Source organism: Patagioenas fasciata, chromosome 2 (genome assembly GCF_037038585.1).
Source record: "Patagioenas fasciata isolate bPatFas1 chromosome 2, bPatFas1.hap1, whole genome shotgun sequence".
In the NCBI taxonomy this organism is placed as follows: Eukaryota; Metazoa; Chordata; class Aves; order Columbiformes; family Columbidae; genus Patagioenas; species Patagioenas fasciata.
In genome coordinates, this window is record NC_092521.1 from 82,706,475 (window position 1) to 82,722,897 (window position 16,423).

Genomic DNA, 16,423 nt, shown 5'->3' on the forward strand with positions numbered 1-16,423 from the left:
GTTTGGGACTATTGGGTTTCCCAAAGGTGACTGAATTTTGCAGCTGCAAATTACTGTCCTTAAATAATTCTAAGTATTTTCCCACTGAAAACTCATAAGCACTCATCAGTTGCTGATTGTGGTTACAAAAAGAAAAATCCTGCTTGGCTATATATATTCTTATACGTTGCCTTGAGTATCATTTGTTTATTCAGGAAAAACATGACTTTTTGGAAAAGTCTTCTGGAATATGTTCCTCTACAATATAACGTAGATGATAAGGATGTTAATTTTCATAACGTAATGGTTCCTAAACTTTCTGCTCATGGATCACCACGCAATAGCAAGATATCGTACGGAATGCATGCTGTTCAGGCAGAAATGAGCTCTGGTAGTATGTCCAGTTCATCCAGTTACCTGATAAGTTACACATAGTGCAATGTAGCAGAGCAAGTATGATGCGCAGAAGATGCCAGAATACGCAGTGTTTTCAGACCCCTATGAATATAGTCACGTGTGTCATCTGCAGTGGAGCTGCTCACTGATTAAATGAGATTTCCATGTCACTGGTAACCTACATGCTTCTAGCAATATCTGCTGTCATATTTGAAAATCAAAGAATACTGCCACAGAAGTCCTGAAATCAACTGAGTTGTGCTGTAATGAAAGAGTATATTATGGTACTTGCATGCAAAAAATGCCCCAAAATTTATGTTATTTTGATTTCCTGTACTGCATTATTGTGTTCAGAAAACTTCATTTTATAGAATTATAGAATAATTTCTTTACTAGCTGCTCATAGCTCTGAACAGATATTTCAAGTAAACACTTAAGCTGTTTTAGTTTCTGAGTAATTTTCTTTGTTCTCTTAAATATTCACATAGCATTTTTTGTGCAATAATTAACTGTAAGCTTCCAAAATGAATAATTGTGACAATTATGGTTTTACTCACTTCTATTTCTTTTCTCCTCTTATTTACTTTTTAACACTTAGAAAATATTCACTTTTATAGCAGAGGAACAGCCTCTAAACTGTGATTGCTATTTCCATTAGAAATTGTCTAAAGAGAAGATCCACCAGATGGTGCCATTCTTCTAGCAGGATACCAAATTTGGTCCATGAAAGCTCTCGAATTCTTATTCATAGATATTGTTTAATAACTGATACCTGCTTGTTCACCATTTTGTCTATGTCCTATGCACTTACGAATGTTATGCTTGTCAGACCGTCTGTTTCTCAAGGAAGGGTAGATGACCAGAGATGACCCAGCATGTTACTCAGTAGTAGTTGTCTGCTGTCATCATTTGGTCATAAATTCCTATTTCTTTTTTTTTTTCTGAGAAAAAGCCCTCATGTTCTAATATAAATTCTGTGTGCAATCCAGGAAGAAAAATGGTTAAAAGAAAAGAAAAAACATATACGTCAGTCCCCTACTTCTTCCTCAGTATCCCTACTAAAGTTGGTCTTCCATAATTGCTCAGCATGTCTTATCATTGGCTATTTTTTTTTAATTTAGATCTTTGATTTTACACAAACTTGAGTTGAATCTATCCATTAAAAAAATAAATAAATAAATAATCTCCGTCTTATTCTGATTTACTTTAAATTATTACTTCAAATTAGTTATACTTCTTCTCAGAAAATAATCATTCCATATCTACTGTTCCATTATCAGTTCCTTAGGACTGGAAAAGTGAATACATATCCAGATGCTCATTTCAGCAAGAACTTTACCCTCTTTTTAATCTTCATACTACATCTCAATATGACTTCAAGTAGCATTCATAGTTTTGCCTGATCCTTCTTTTGAATATACCAGAAGAAAGTTGCGCAGGGTCCTATACCCTTACCTACCCTTGGCTTAATGAAAGCACAATTCCTTCCTCAGTCTTCATGTAGCCTTTGTCAGAGAGGAGGTCTTTATTTGCCTCCATTCCCCAGAAAAGACTCCCACAACCCACCTGTCCTTACCATTCCCAGCCTAGGAGTTTCAGTAGACCAAATGTACCTGCATTTGATAGCAAGAAAGTTTGAGGCACCTGAGGAACAAGGCAAAAACTTAAACACTTGCACTTACTGAGGAAGCACAGGCAAAACAGATTGACAGAAAACACAGACCAAATGCTTTGGTGCTAATTTCAGATACGGTCCTGTATGGCTATGTGCCACCACAAGGCTGAAAGCCACATAGATGTAATCTATCCATCTGAGACATAGGACATGTTCATCTCTGCAGAAATGTGGGCTAATGAACACAAACAGCCTTGGGAGCAAAGTTACCCCTCATGCTGCATGTGCAGGGAGAGGGAGTGACTCTGCATTACTACTATATGCACACAAACGCTAACCAGATCAAAACCAAGTATTTCTCTACTTTAATGCAGCATTTTTATACATTGAGACAAAACCAAGCCAAACCAAACCAAACCAAACCAAACCAAAACCAAAGCAAACCACCTTTATATAATTGCTAGTTTCAGTCTCTTCACAACTCTGTAATGCCCTGTAAGTAGAGCCCTCTAGGGGAACAAGAATGCCTCCTTTTCTCAAACTGACTTTCCCATTTAAACTTGGAGTTTCTCGCATGTTACTTACAAAAACACTAACGGATTTTGGCAGGACTCTAATCTTTATAAGTGTGCTCTCTGCCTGTTGCATTCTCAGAACACCTTAGTTTTCACCTTTTCATAAATGGTTCTCAGTTTATTTGTTTTTCTATGGATTTTTCCTCAAGTTAAATATCCTTTCTACAGAAAAATATAGTCAAACTTGTTTCCAGACTCAGATATCCAACTTTTGCATATATAAATTCATAAAAATTGGGTTTGTGGCATGAATATAATGTATAGGTGTGTGTATATATGTTCATAGATGTGTACATATATGTCTTCTATTACTGACCTGAGAAAGTTAAATCTTGTCACATTTATAATTTGTAGGATTTTATACTGTATCAAGTTGCTTTTGTTTGTTTGACACTACACGGTGTCAAGGCTGTATATGGTGAATTACACAATTGCTAGAAAAGCATTCTGTAACAGTTTCTCAGCTTTTTTAGGTTAATGATTCCGTAGTCAGAAAAAGAAAGATTGATAATCACTTCAAATTTTAAATTTTAAGAAGTAAAACTAGAAAGGAAGATAAGTCATGCTAGTTCCTAGTTATATGGGCATCAAGCCAATCTGTTGAACCTTACTAATACTTTTCAGTGCAGTGCTGATTTCTGCAATAGGTTATATTCCTACACTTATAGAATAACTCTTGTCTTCTGAAATCGAACTGAAATTACAGGAGCCACAACGGTGTTGAAAATTTAATACAGATATTATGGCACTAATCCAAAATTTGACAGAAACTGACTTCTGCCTCCAGCATATTTGTTCTTATTGACTGTGTCTCTTTTCCATGTCTCAGATTGTGGGAAGTATGAATGTCATCAAAGAATTTTTTTTTCTTTTTTTTTTTTTTAATTTGCCTTCAATGTAATTAGTTGCTGCTCCTAGACTATGATGCAAGAGCTGACTCATGCATTCATGATTCTTCTTTTTCATTGGGGGAACACATTAATTGAAGAACACTGGGAGTGAAAGAAAGGTTAAGCAGGAGCACCCTTGAAGTAAGTCCTTTGTCAACATAGAAGGAATGAATGTTGTCAAATGGCTTGACATCAAACTTTATGGTCATTACAATATTCTGAACCAGACTCTGTCACTTTGGGGAATCCGTTGTTTTATGTATACTGGTGACCTTGTGTCAAGATAAACAGCTCTTTATTCAGAGTTACTTAAATAAGCAAAAGAAAATTCTGTGGTTTAGACCAAAATAAAGTCATTCAAGTTACCTATTTTTGCTTTTTTTTTGACTGTGTGACTGTTGTTGGCTGTGATTAATGAGCGACGTTTACAGGGACTGTGGCATGAACCACAAAGGAATTCTGACAGAATGCCACAATCACTAAGGACTCTACACAGATGCTACTGATGATCTGTGGCAGGACTCACATAAAAGGTTACATCCTTCAACAGCATTGCAAGTAGATATCTGAAATTATATGTTTATTTAATCACTTTTTCCCCCAGTATTTGCACACTTTATGTTCTTACTTGGCTTTGACAATGCGTGGTCATTGGAATTACATCATTCTAGTGATATCTCAGTTTTCATCGCTTTCACTTCCTGATCATAATACACAAAAAGAAGAATTTGTATTCCCATCATTACAGGGAAATAATGAAACAAGAATGGAATAACTTCTCCTTTTTGTTCTTTCACTGTCTTGTAATAAATTTGTGCCCTCCTGTATAAGAATCTAGGACTGCTACATATTACACCACACAGGGCCATTCATCGTTAGTTTTGTGCAGGATAAAACTTCACAAATACAACTGCTCAGAGGCAGCAGCACTAAGGGAACAAGCTCTTGCTTTAACATAAATCCTATAAAGCACACAGTCACCTTTGTGAATGCACTGCACTTCATCCATATTTGCACAAAGCTAATTTAATTGTAGGTTAAAAAAAACAAGCAACATAAAGTTCTCTTGATAGAATAAAGCTTTTTTCTACAGAAGCAACCCCTTTTCACCAAACATGAAGTAGGAGGTTATGTTCTAGATAATTTGTTGTAGTTTCTCTGGGCTCAAGGTTTGGTAAAACCAAAACTCATTCAATTATCTCCACAATTGATTCTTGGCACATTTGCCTTATTTTGCTTGGTACACAGAAGAGAAAGCTATTGATTTGTCTTTGGCAAGCTACTGGTATGACACCAGATGGCATATAAGAAAGACTTATCAAATCACACCTTTATGTAAGCATATTTAATGATGCACTTCTATGTCTTTTTACCACAGGAAAAAGAAAAGCCTCTGTAAGAGATACCAGGAGTGCAGAGAGGTTGGGAAGCCTTTTGTCCCTCCTTTTCAGTATGTACCTAGATCTAATTATCAATTACTCCCATTTGCCTCCCAGAGATAAAGCTTTGGGACTTCTGACAGGTAGCTATTATCAGCTTATTACAGAGGCACTCTGGGGACAGAAAAAGAAGCAGCTGTTCAGGACAGCAGAGCCCAAGGAGTGGCAAACAGTCATGGCCTGCAACCTGTTGCACCAGCTGCCCATTTGGTCTCCAGTTTCCATCCCCTTCTTTCCTGTGTGTGCTTTATCAGGTGACACCTGCACTGGCCTCCAGAGCAATACAGCAATTCACCTTGCAGGATGTAGAAAGTGGCTGGCTACTTCCAAAACAGCGAACCAAATAAAACTTCCTCAGATGTCCTCCAAGAACTAAATAGGCAGTTTGTTTTGTTTTGTTTTTTTCCAGCCCTCTGCAATCACTAACCAATAAAATAAGTACTGCAGAACTTAAACATTACATTAAAAATAAAAATAGTTATACGATGAATAGGTTTTAAAGTTTCATTTTAAAAGAACGAAGCAATTCTAGGAGTATGAGTCTAATCTTATACTAAATTTAAAGATACTTCACTCCTGCAAGTGACTTTATTTTTGCTTTCTCCTTAATCTGCACATATCTGAATTTTATCAAATTAGAACTAAATATGAATGGATGGTCTACCGAATGTTACATGTGCTATGCCCTTTTCTCCACTTCATTTGTTAAAAAAACATTTTCTTCCAGAAAGTTTGTTTTCAATTCCTTGGATTTTTAGGTTATTCTATTAAAAATCATAGGCTGCTTTTATTACTACACATTTGATTTTAAAAATTCTTTAGGCAAAATTCTATTCTCAGTCACATACATGCAGCCCCACTGAAGTCACTAATTACCATTTAATCAGATAAATAACTTAGGGGAAGAAGAATGAGAGCAAGGGCAGGAGAAGAAAGGACTTAGAGCACAGAATAATAGGCAGACTAGCAGTGATAATTTAATAATATAGACACAACTGAGGCTGAATGTGAATATTCTCTTCTCCTTCCTCTGATTTTGTGAGTTAATATTCATCTAAGATCAGCAATATGTACATGTTTTGACAGTTTCGTTTAAAAGACAAAGGGGAAATTGTGTCTAGTTATAGTTACATTTCTAAAGAGAACGATGGCTTTCAAGTTTTCCGTATTGCTATTTGTGGAAGGTAGTAAACACTCACAGAGCACAGGGGTAGAAGGTTGGTTAAAACACTAAAAAGGCCAAAACCTCACACCCTAGAAATATGATCCCCCCCAACATCAGAAGTAACAGTGGAAGCGGTAATGCAGACAGATTAAAAGCATTGCTACCATAATGTTCCCTACAGCTGAACTAAGTGATCTAAAATTGCTTAGTTAGGTCTATACAGCTTATTGTTATGTTGTCTTGAGGTGAATGAGAGCTTGGTTAGGTTGTAAAAGTGAAAAAGCCACAATGCCAGTATAAACTACCCCATGCAGAGAGCACACTGCTTTGGTTAAACTGCCTTTAATGTACAAGCTATTATATTTTCTTAATGCTGCCTTATACTACAGCCAAACAATCACTGTACCACCCTGCAGCTGTTCATTAGTGGGGTTAACAGCAGGTACAATGTGAATCCTCTAGGTTGCACAGCTGCTGTATTTGCTGTTGCACCCTGTAATCAGGAGCCATAGCACCTGTAGCTGTTCCAACCCATCTACATCCATAGCCACATTCGTCACCTTCTCTAAGTCTGAGCTTGCACAGCGGAGCTGCCAGAACATTGGCCATGAGTTCTCTGCACCTGAACTCAGTGCAGCATTCTCCAGCCTGAGCAACCTGCAGTAGATACTCAAGTCATGACAGATTATTTGCCCCTAAAACAGCTGAGGAGTGTTCATGTCATTCTTTCTGCTTGCTCAGGTGTGGGGATGGTACTTTTGAGGCACAGCAGCATTTTAAATTTTCATAATTATTTTTGCAACAACTACCTTTAAAAAAAAAAATGCTATCAGAAGCATAACTGCATTGACTGTCCAGAGTATATTAAAATACTGACAATTTAAACAAGATTTACTTAATTGTATTTTTGGTGGTTAACATCATGTGTCTGTCTCCAGTGGACATTAAGATTACAAACTTTAAGTGCTTTTTGTCATACACACAGTAACTATATAATGATACATTTTCACTAGCAATGGGTGATTTTCAAGAATTTCAGAGTTCTGATTTCAATCAGATAAAGACTTGTGAGTCTGAAAGTTAATCCAAACTTTTTTCTAGATCTCTTCACTCTGTAAAATTGAATTTGAAAATCCATGAGAGGAGACTCTTTCAAGTAGGTTTTTAATACTCTGCATGCAATCGACCAGGAAAAACTGCCAAAAGTTTTGCTTATGGTCTCTCAGAATTTTTCACATCACTCTCTATTCAAAAAAGAGGTGAAGATACATACCAAAATGTTCAAATAATGGAAAATAAAGATTAATTGCAGAGCATCCATGAATTTTCAAACTTGGGTTCGTTCTAGAAAAGTTTTAGAATAATGCTTATTCTTTACTGAATAGGTTTGTCTTTATATAATTCTAAAGTGTATCTAAATACAACATAGTAACTGATAGAATTGCTTTTGAAGTGGCTGCATATATCTTGTCAGATGGTCTCAACAACTCCATAATGCTCAAATGATAAAAAAGTGTAAGTGGTTCTCCTGGCTTAGCTTATAAAATCTAGTATTTGCAGATTATGTTGTGAGGTTGTTGGTTTTGTTTTTCTTTTTCTTTAAAGCATGAGATATAAATAGCATTTTGCTGCCACAGACCTGTTATTTCCTTGCATTTCAGCTGGCTGCAGTATGACTAAGCAGAAGCTTAGTCGACATCCTACATATTCAGCAATTAACAATCGATGTAATTCTCTCTCATACAAGATATTTACAGATAATACAGTCTGAAAGACTTTCAAGAAATGCCAAAACAGAGGCAGTGTACAAGGAGGAACGCAGTAAGCCTCACAAGGATTGTGAAAATCTATTCTTATCCAAGCATTGCACAAATAATTATTTGTATTTGTTATGTTTGTTGACAGTGACGTTGTAAATATGTGTTCAAAACCTCCTCAAGAAAAGCATTCTGATTCACAAAGGTTGCCTTCAAATTTTCAAATTTATCTTCAGTTCCCAAGTTATATACTTCACAAATTTTTACTTCATATTCTACTAAGTCTGGCACGCAGACATTTTGTGAACATTGCTTTATATAAATTAAATCATTGTATTCAAAAACTGATAATACAGGAAAAAGATGATACTTAAAGATCATAAAGATCAACTTTGCTAAATCTTTTGAATAATAGGTGATTACAGGATGCTGTACTGAGAATCCAGGAAGTTTCATATGAGCTTTTTTTTTTTTTTTTTGTAATTCCGTGTGAGGTTGGGCTTAGAGAGGTGGAGGAATAATATGGAAACTTTTTGATTAAAATTGTCATTGTCTTGAATGCTGTGAAAAATACATCAACGTTTATGGCAAATGAAACATGGAACACAGCACTGTGAGCACGATGGTTGAATTGCTGGGAAAGAAGCATTCTGCCTCGAATTACTGGGTAAATAAGTATTTGCCTCAAAATCTTTTCAGTGTCAGATGTGGCTAAACATTTGAAGGATGGTTCAACTGTGAAAAGAATCTGTCAGAAAGGAAGTATTTCTTACTCTGGAGATCTGCTTCTCGTGTTTACTCATGTGACTGAAAACATCAGACTCTATTCCAGCCTCATTCATTTGATCTGCAAGGCTGGCTACATAGACATGATTGAGTGTGCTTACTTATGTCTCTGGCAGCATGAACATAATTGTTAATTAGCTTCCAAGAACAGAATCTTAATTGCTGATAAAGATGCTGTATCAAAGCACAAATGAGCAGTTTTGTTCATGACAGTGTTTGGGTAACATGAGTTTGATGTCTGGGCTTTAGACTATACCAAGCACTGTGAGTATTTGGAACCTTAGATCAGAGCTGTAAAAAAATTAGAGTACTTGAGTTTGCTTAATGTTTTAGAAATTTTGAACTAACATTTCAAATGCTCACTATGAAGAAAAATCCAGAAAAAAAAAAAAATTAGAAAGTCAAACTACGGGGAGCCAAAAGAAAACTTTCTTCTATATATACCCCAAGCTGGCAGGACATCTGGTCCATGCCCGCCATCTGGGTGTGCCTAATTAGAGACTACCTGGAACAGGCTCTCAGAGGGCTATTACAGAAACAGCTCTGCAGCAGATGCAGCTTCAGTCCCTAAGGGACGAAATATAAGGCTGCAAGAACACAGGGACCATGGAGCAATGGGAATATCATATCGACTTGTGCAGTATTTCTGTAGAACAAAATGCTTCCAGAAGACCTAAGTATTGCTTGCACTTGAAATTTAGATGAAAACCAACAGAGAATTATGATTACACAGACCAGCAAGTGTAAAGAGAGTGAAACAAAACACAGAGATGTAATAAATACACACAGTCCTATACTGATACTTCTGATGCATCACAGTTTAGACTGATGTGGTACTGGGTTTTTTTTTTTCTTTTTCTGAAGGAGGACTTTGGCTTTTTTTCATTTTAAACTATTATTTGCAGGTTTTAATACTACCTCTGTTTAAAACCATGTTCAGCTGAACTTACATGTTTTGTTTCCCACACTCTGGCTAAAAAATCCTCTTAAAGATAATTCTCAGAAGTTAAACAAATCACAGTACTGCATCGGGGGCGGTGAGGGTGGGGAGAGGTTATTTTTCTCTTTTTCTGCCTTTCCTTTCCTGCAAAAGTATCCTGCTTGCCTAGCACAGCACTTAGTGCTTTCCACAGACTGAAACACAATACTCATTATCTTTACAGAATTCATATTAGAGAGAACCAGAAGCCACTTCAGTTTTACTGGAGATATACTCACGTAAAACTGCTGTATGTCAGAGAGCTCAATTCCTTTTTTACCTTTTGATATTGATACTGATCCTAAAACTCCTTCACTTTGTAGAGCTTGCAATGGTGAAGAAAGAGCTGGGGTCTGGTGGAACCATATTTATATGACATGGGTTGGCTCACAGCTTATGACACTGTGCCAGCACAGACCTGTCCGGTCACCCTTACTGCTGTCCTCAGGAGAGCAACCATCAGCCCTGTCACCTTGTCAAAATATGGCTATGCTTTTAAAAACACAAACCATAGCAGGTATAACATGTCACAAAGTTCACACCTGCTACCTGAGGTATTTTGCTCACAAAATATGTGTCATTGCCTGGGTCTTTCAGATGGTGTCATGTGTCTTGGGTTCCTCTCTCTGCCTCACCTCCACTTTGCACAGCAGAGGGAGCAAAGCTCAAAGGAACTGACTGCGAAGTCCTGTGCAGCCTGGTTCCCAAACACTGCTGCTCTCTAGCCTCTACAACAGCCTTTCTAGGGCCTGAAGACAGCTGTGAAAAGACACTTCCTGCTGCTCACCTTTTGGGTTGACACCAGATGTGAACAGCTGAATAAGGTCCTTTGTAAACACCCAGAGGAGCTGTGACCAGGTGCAGTTCACACACACACAGTATCACACAGTATGTTTGGGATTGGAAGGGACCTCAAAAGATCATCTAGTCCAATTCCCCTGCTGGAACAGGAACGCCTAGGTGAGGTCGCACAGGAATGTGTCCAGGCAGGCTTTGAATGTCTCCAGGGAAGGAGACTCCACAACCTCCCCGGGTAGCCTGTTCCAGTGCTCTGTTACCCTCACTGAGAAGAAGTTATTTCTCAAATCTAAGTGGAACCTCTTGTGTTCCAGCTTGATCCCATCACCCCTTGTCCTATCATTGTTTGCCACTGAGAAGAGCCTGACTCCATCCTCGTGGCACTCACCCTTTATATATTTATAAACATTAATAAGGTCACCCCTCAGTCTCCTCTTCTCCAAACTAAAGAGCCCCAGCTCCCTCAGCCTTTCTTCATAAGGGAGATGCTCCACTCCCTTAATCATCTTTGTTGCCCTACGCTGGACCCTCTCCAGCAGTTCCCTGTCCTTCTTGAACTGAGGGGCCCAGAACTGGACACAATATTCCAGATGGGGTCTCACCAGGGCGGAGTAGAGGGGAAGGAGGACCTCTCTCGATCTACTGACCACCCCTCTTGTAATACACCCAAGGATGCCATTGGCCTTCCTGGCCACAAGGGAACAGTGCTGGCTCATGGTCATCCTGTTGTCCACCAGGACTCCCAGGTCCCTTTCCCCTACACTGCTCTCTAATAGGTCATTCCCCAACCTATACTGGAACTTGGGATTGTTCCTGCCCAGATGCAGGACTCTACACTTTCCCTTGTTAAATTCCATCAGGTTATCCCCCGCCCAACTCTCCAGCCTTTCCAGGTCCCGCTGGATGGCAGCACAGCCTTCTGGCGTGTCAGCCACTCCTCCCAGCTTAGTGTCATCAGCAAACTTGCTGATGGTACACTCAATTCCCTCGTCTAAATCATTAATGAATATATTGAATAATATTGGCCCCAGTACTGACCCCTGAGGCACTCCACTAGATACTGGCCTCCAACTAGACTCCGCACCATTGACCACCACTCTCTGGCTTCTCTCTTTAAGCCAGTTTGCAACCCACCTCACTACTCTATTGTCTAGACCACACCTCCTCAATTTAGCTGTGAGGATGCTGTGAGGGACTGTGTCAAAGGCTTTACTGAAGTCAAGGTAGACCACATCCACCGCTCTGCCATCATCCATCCACCTTGTTACATTCTCATAAAAGGCTATGAGGTTGGTCAAGCATGACTTACCCTTGGTAAAGCCATGCTGACTGCCCCTAATGACCCTCTGATCCCTGATGTGCCTTGTGATGGCACCAAGGATAAGCTGTTCCATTACTTTCCCAGGGACAGAGGTGAGGCTGACCGGTCTATAATTACCCGGGTTCTCCTTCTTCCCTTGGCCAGAGAATTGCTCATTTCATTGTACTCGAATCTTTTGCATTCGAGCATCATAATTTTCCCACGTAAAGTGATCCAAATACAGTGTAATAAAAATCTTCATGGAATTGTAAATATTGATGATGTTTTTATCTCCAGCAATGGCAGTATTAACTATATTCTTAGGAAGAAAAATATATTCTTCCTTCAGCTTAGGTTAATTTCAATTAGAATTCAATGCAGTTTCTCAATGCTATCACTTGCGTTTTACAAGCTCAGTGGGGTTTTTAAGCATAGAAAGGTGATTTGTCAGGTTCTTATTGATCTCTTTATAAAACTGTGAATTAGTGAAAGCCACTGTGGTGAATAAATTTGAAGATGGCTGGAGATCAGTAGCCTTGGCTGTTACCATACAGTGCATCCATCCAATGTTATCAGGTTGATCAGGGCTCAGAAGACTAATGACAAGAACAGGAACAAGAACATTAAGCTGGTTGGGACTGGAGACATATGATGAAATAGTGAGTGACTTGCAAACCCCTTAGTTATGCTTGTACTTTTAAAATACTCAAGTCATGTGGAAAATAGCGTGTATGTCTAAGCCTTTCTTGGAGGAAAAGAAACCCTACTTTCTCCACAGATACTTGTAATGTGAAAGAGGCTAAAAATACTGCGAGATGTCTATGCCTGCCCTGCCCCCCGTGTCAAATCCCATAAATATTAAATATTCATGAACATTTTATCTATGTTTACAGATCTGTAATTACATAACTCTTTCACACTGACATCTGGGATAGAAGGCTGTTTGCACTTCTGCTGGGAACTCTGTTGTTAAAAACCTCTCGACACGCACAACAGCTATCATGCAGTCTCCAAGCTGCTCTCAGGTCTAGTCTTGGCCCACAACTGAGTCTGCACAGAAGTTTGCGATAACCATGTTGCAAAAGAGAATCGACCTTCAGCTAAGATTTTCATTATAAATATTTCAAATACTAAAAAGAATTTACAAGGTTTTGCAATGTTTTTTTTTTACCTTGGGAACTCAATTCTAAACACGATTTGAATTTTGGAGGATAGAAAAATCACTGAAAAACCAAGGTTCAGCTTCATCAAAGATATTTCCACATTTGTGCTGAGCAGCTTCTCCACAAAAATCTCTGAAATAATACTTGCTTGTATGTCATAACTTTTTTTATTTGCATGTCACAAAAACAGATACTAAGAAAAAGGTAAATAGTTTTTACATGCATTTCTGGTTCCCCAATAAGATTAGGTGCTGATGGCTCTCCAGGGCAACACCATATGCATTTTGAAACATAAATATAGATTTCTGAAACAAGGAAATACAATGTCAGAGTGCAGATCTTAAATCAAAAATGGACAGGAAAGAAAAATTAAATTTCTACTCAAAAGTTAAGGGTCTGCTTTAGGAAAGGGACCAGTGGCAAAAGCAAATATATTTTACATCACCAAGGTGTGACATGCCATTTCTTACTGTACAAATGTAAAAGAAAGGCACAGTGGGTGTCTTCTTAAAAAAAACAAGTGTATGAAAAAATCATCTTTAAAGTTAATCAACTGTTTATATGGTTTGTGGTCAAATAAAAAAAAATAAAAATAAAAGAACAACACTGAATGTTTTATGTGACCATAAACTTTAAATTGCATTGAACTAAAATACAGGTGAGAAAACATCCCTTAAGACAAAGAGTTCTGACAACAAATGCCTGACATGCTTATATTACTTCCTTCTTTTTAAATACCCCTAGCAGAATTTTCCTCAGTATTCTTAGTTTGATAAGCATGTAATCAGTGTGGATCATCTGCTATTCTACATGTTGTATGGATATTTTAGACAAGTAGTAGTTTAAAATTAAAAGATGCATGCTTTAAATCTATTTTAAAGAAGTATTTCAATATACTTGAAATTCATGCTAAGATTAAATTATACATGTTTTTGTAGAATTGGGGCATGTGTAGGAATACTTGGGACTGTGCTGAAATATGGAAGAAATTTAGAATCATAGAATCATTTTGGTTGGAAGAGATTCTCAAGATCATCGAGTCCGACCATTAACCTACCACTGGCACTAAACCATATGCCTAAGAACCTCAACTACACATCTTTTAAATGCCTCCAAGGGTGGTGACTCAACCACCCCCCCAGGCAGTCTGTTCAATGCCTGACAACCCTTTTCGTGAAGAATATTTTCCTAATATCCAATCTGAACTGATGCAACTTGAGGCCGTTTCCTCTTGTCCCGTCACTTGCTACTTGGGAGGAGACACCAACACCCTCCATGCTACAACCCCCTTTCAAACTTTAAAAAGAGAGTGAAAAAATGTTGTAACTGATGTGAACATCTGTAAAAATAAAAGTTTGTGGGAATTCATCATCCTAGTGGAAGATATGCTCTTGGTAACTTTTCCAACTGTGTCTTCAGTATATACCACTATGTGCAGTAGTCCTCTTGGTTTTATAATAGCTAGTGTCAAAAAATTCTCTGCATTGGAAGAATCCCGTTCCTTCTAAAAATATGCCTAGCTTTTTCAGAAAATGGGATTTTTATGTTTCCCATAGGTAAATAATGAAAAAAAGTATATTTATGAATGTACACAGATAAGATCATATATCTCATGTGAAACTGGAGAAATAAAATATGGAACAGTAAACAAAATAAATTTAAAAAACTAAGATGGGTCCTCGAGTTCTGGCTAGACTCCATTTCTCATATTGCAGTACTACTTCATTGTCAGAAGGGAGTCCCTAAATGCAGATGGGAGATTATGAGGGAAAACAGCCAAGGAAGAGAATGAGTCTCTGAGTTGTTAAGATTCATAAATCTATCCAAGACCTTGGGTTTATCTATTTCTGCATGTGGGAATATAGCTGCAGTTCTGTAACTCTGACATCGTTCTACCTTAAAACTGAAATCCTGTCACATTCTGTTTTGAATGGAAAATTTTTAAATTGCCAATTGCATGTTCATCACAGTAGACTTTTAGTATATTTCTGCAAATTGGCATACAGTGAGAAAGGTCAGGAACCTATGCAAAAATAAAAAAAAATCAAACAACTGAGAGCCCCAATTTTTCCCCCAGATGTTAGGAAAAAAAAAAACAAAACAAACTAAAAAAAACGTATCCAGGTATTAAACAGTTAAGATTAAATATTGGTACTGGTGAAATAATTCAAGGTGGCATTTTATTTGTGTAGTTTGGATGAGACAGAATATAAATGAGCATACAGTACAGATCAGATTTTAAAAGTATACCTATGTTTTATCCTCTTGATGATAAAAATGAAAGTATTTCTAACAGTGAAACCAGTATTTTTTATTCTCTATAAGATAAATTTGATGGTAGGGATTAAGTATTTGCTAGCACAATGTGTGACAGGAAAAATGTGTGTGTGATCTGTGAAACTTATACCTGTCACCAAGGAGGGCTGCCATGCTCCTGTACGTGCATCTGCCTGTTACCACTTGAGAGAACTGAAATGTGCTAATACAAGTGTGTGCACAATGTTGGAACCATAGGGGCACATCAGCTCTAGGTTACATCAAGGAAAACTCCTACATTTATGAACTTCTGCCTTATTATTTGAGTATTTAAAAGCTAATGTTGGAAAACACATCTCAGCCTATGGGATACTCTCACTTCACATGGTCTCACATGGTCCTCATGAATGTGGTATCCCAACCGTTCCAGTACAGGAAAGATGGATATCCAAAACACCTCACCTCCCTAGAAATTTTGTCAGAGGACTTCTGAGCAGTTTCAGCAGGACGTCTGCACAGAACCTCACCTGCATGAGGGCTTCAGAGTTTCTTTTCTTGAGATTTCCTTTAGTTTTTTCCTCTGTGTCCTGAGTTTCCCCTGCCACCCAGGGTGGCTCTCCCTCCTTCCTTCCCTGCTGCTCGAGTGCTGTCAATAGCTTACACTGATGAAACAGTGACAGCAGAAGTTGTTCCATCTTCATGGAGAGTTAATCCTGGGTAAAATGATTAATAACAGTCCGGGCTGGGATTTCCACTCATTAATTTATTACGTTGCTCCACAACCCAAATATTTTGGGTAAGTACAGCCTTGGATCCACCTAAAATATGAATGAAAGCTTGGCTTCAAGCAAAACCTTTAAGAACATAACTACTCTGCAAATCACTTAGGCATATGGTTAATTTATAGAACCCTTTTAAAAGTACTGAAGCTGATGAGATCAAATAATTACACATAAAACAATATAATTGGGATTTATTATTGGTGTGACTGAAGGATGCATGGTAATATAGTCGCTAGTTTCATTCCCTTTACACATGGTCATTCCTTCATCATATCCTTATGTTCTTTACCAATAACCAAAAATGTAGGGGCATAACAGGTAGCCAGAAAGCTCTGAGGAAAAATCTAAGCTGTAACACAGTAACTTTATTTACCTGCTCGTTTTCCCAGCTGTAAAATAGAAGCAGAAAACATTTTCTTGCCTTCCCCTGCTGTCACTGCACCATGGACAGACAAATCTTTATTGCAACATTTAAAACAATCATTCTTTGAGAAGAATTTATCTTATTTGAGAATTCTATAGCAACACCCCACTTAGTGAATT

At 37.9% G+C, this 16,423-nt stretch overlaps 1 protein-coding gene across 7 annotated transcripts in view; it reads right to left on the minus strand.

The window, feature by feature from the left end:
* The window catches only part of CDH12 (cadherin 12), a 577,123-nt gene that overhangs the window by 114,610 nt on the left and 446,090 nt on the right, over positions 1-16,423 (minus strand). The gene's annotated exons all lie outside the window — the stretch shown is intronic.